Here is a 2,793-nt window from a genome sequence, read left to right as displayed (position 1 = left end):
ACAATGTCAATGTTCGTGAATCTTTTAAAATTTCTCCAAAGCTAACAATGTCTGACAGAATTTTGAAGATTTAGGAAAATAATAGAATGGGGAAAAATTATAAGGTTTCTAGTCAAATACAAATTTCACGTGTTATTACGATATCATTTGTACCTAAAAAGTGAAATGACAATAACACCGAATTCTAAGGAAAATTCAAAACGAAAATTCTCGCATCAAATGGCAAAAATGAAAAATTCAAATACAACAAACAAATGGAAAACAACTGTTATATAACTGACTTGATGCTGTCATTTTCTTGTGTAGAAAATGGTGGATTAAACCTACATCAGTTTGATTGTAAGACTACTGTTTTGTAATACTATATATAAAAAAAGTATCATGATAGATATAAATAAAGAAAAATTATCAATTTGCCAAACCATATAAATTATGGTGCTATTTTCACTTTCATAGTGTCCAATCACAATAAAATGTCGTGTTGCATAACAATGTTTTAGTTTTCAGTTTTATTTTTACTTATACTGTATAATATTGAAAATGTGATATAATTACCATTCAGACAACTTTTCACCGGAGACCAAATGACAATGTAGTTCACAATTTTTTTAATGGTAGTTCTTTGACTTATAGTAGTGAGGATAGTTCCTTATACATATTATAGACAATGTTTGTGAACTTAATATGTGACAAAAATGCACGGAATGACATTTACTATTTGAACATAAATTTACAAACATTTTCACCAAAGAACATCATTGGTCAACATTTTCATCTCTATGCGTATTTATTTCAGGGGAAAGATATGACACATTTTTATAATAAAGACACTTTTTTTAACATACAGAAACTTAATATTTATGTAAAGACATATATAGGGTAACTCTGATAAGTCAGAAAGCGTTTGACATATTTGATGTGGAACTAAATGTTTATTTTAGTGGTATGAAAGAAAAATGATATTTCAAATCGTAACTTCACATATGAGTAAACGGTCAACAGGAAACAAGTGGACATTTCGGAAACCACTTTGTATGTTCAGCTTGTGGAATGTCTTCAGTTTCCCATCCAGAAAGTATCCCTCCACACATATAACACTGACATGTGTCCTTAGTTCCTAGAAAAGTAAAAATACAGAGTTTATATTTTTGGTTGTTATTGATTTATGTCAACGAGCAACAAAAGTTGAAGATCTTCGATCATACTGCCCGACATGCTAATGGCATCAAGGTCAGTAAGTAAGTAAGTAAGTAATATAGCTGATCCAATGGAATTTAAATATATTTACAAACCTTTGTAGTAAAGACCAGTAGCTGCTAAATCGTCAGGTCTCTGATTTAAGGTTTTTGACCATGTCTGGTAAGTTGAGAGTCTGTCACAATATAACGAATATTTGCTATTGTGTGGTTTTACATTATTATCCGAAGAGGTATTTTCTTGCTTCTCACATGTCTGAACTGAATTAGAAAATTCAAACCGTCTTACGCAGTTATTGTTCTTCACACGCACAAGTTCACATTGTCCGAAATGTTTAGAATGTTCACGATGGACATCATCGTCTTTTGTTAAGCCACTTAAAATTCCTCCACAAAAAGCACACTGGACTTTGTCCTGAATTCCCATATAGTAGAAGCCATTATCACACAACTTTCCAGGTGACACACACATATTCGTCGGCCAGTTTGTGAATGTGTTTCTTCTTAATTCAACATCTTCACGTAATAGGCGTAATCTTTCTAGTGGGTGCTGAGGAACTTCATCGTAGCCCTTTTTTGACAAAGACGGTGATTGCATCAGTGACAACATGCTGGATGTGATAACTTACACTGGAGATGTACAACAACCAAAATAACAATATGAAACTAAGGTTGCATATTTATATCGATGTACGATACGGAAATTTTTATGAAATATAAACTGAGACTTATTTATTTATGGGGGTTTTGAGTTGCACCTGGAAGCCAATCACTACATACCCATTTTTTAATGAATCACCGATGGATTGTTGCTCTCATAACGTCTTTTTGCCATTATGTCATGCATATTCAGAAAACAAATTAACAATTACCACAAAATGTATGTTCTAACAGGTGGACAACCGAGATGAAAGGGAAATTATTTTTTATCACCACTGTAAAATAAATTAATGGTTTTCTGAATAATGGTACCTACAGACCCGTCACAGATTTTTTGCACGATTTGATTTTACTTGTAGAGAGAGTGTCATCAAAATTTCACGTAACCCGACCGTACTGGTTTGTGGTAACGACTTTATATCACGTAACCCGACCGTACTGGTTTGTGGTAACGACTTTGTATACCTAGATATTACATCCTTTCCTTCATTCATTTCTTTATTTCCTCTATCAAGAGATTCATTGAACAACATATATATTAACAAATTAAACTAAATGAACAACATATATATTAACAAATTAAACTACAAAACAGGCAAAACAATACAATATTACAATATTTACAATAAGTATAGCATATTACTAAAAGAACATTTTAAGAAAATTGCTCTCACTAACGACAGTTTATATACTTGCACGCTTCTGTATCACCCTTCTCGTTACTCTGCTATACTCAGCAACACAGAGTGAAACGTGTACGTGGCACAAACTAATAAAACTGGCAGTGTCGATATTTACTGTTGTTATGTGCTTGCCCTAAAAAATGCAGTATAACAGTTCATCATCGTATGAAAACATTTCGACAAATAATTGCAATGGAAACCTCAAGAAATGGTCTGTCACATAACTCGTAAGTGCTTCCCGTGTTATTAGGGAT

At 32.5% G+C, this 2,793-nt stretch overlaps 1 long non-coding RNA gene across 1 annotated transcript; it reads right to left on the bottom strand.

The window, feature by feature from the left end:
- Positions 1–768: 768 nt before the first annotated feature.
- LOC143063201 (uncharacterized) lies at positions 769–1,878 on the bottom strand. Its single transcript, XR_012974974.1, has 2 exons — positions 1,293–1,878; positions 769–1,117 (listed from the first exon to the last, which is right to left on the bottom strand). It is a non-coding gene; the product is annotated as an uncharacterized LOC143063201 (long non-coding RNA).
- Between the last annotated feature and the right edge of the window lie 915 nt (positions 1,879–2,793).

The sequence above is a fragment of the Mytilus galloprovincialis genome, chromosome 2 (assembly GCF_965363235.1).
Source record: "Mytilus galloprovincialis chromosome 2, xbMytGall1.hap1.1, whole genome shotgun sequence".
In the NCBI taxonomy this organism is placed as follows: domain Eukaryota; kingdom Metazoa; phylum Mollusca; class Bivalvia; order Mytilida; family Mytilidae; genus Mytilus; species Mytilus galloprovincialis.
This window is presented reverse-complemented; position numbering and strand designations above follow the sequence as displayed.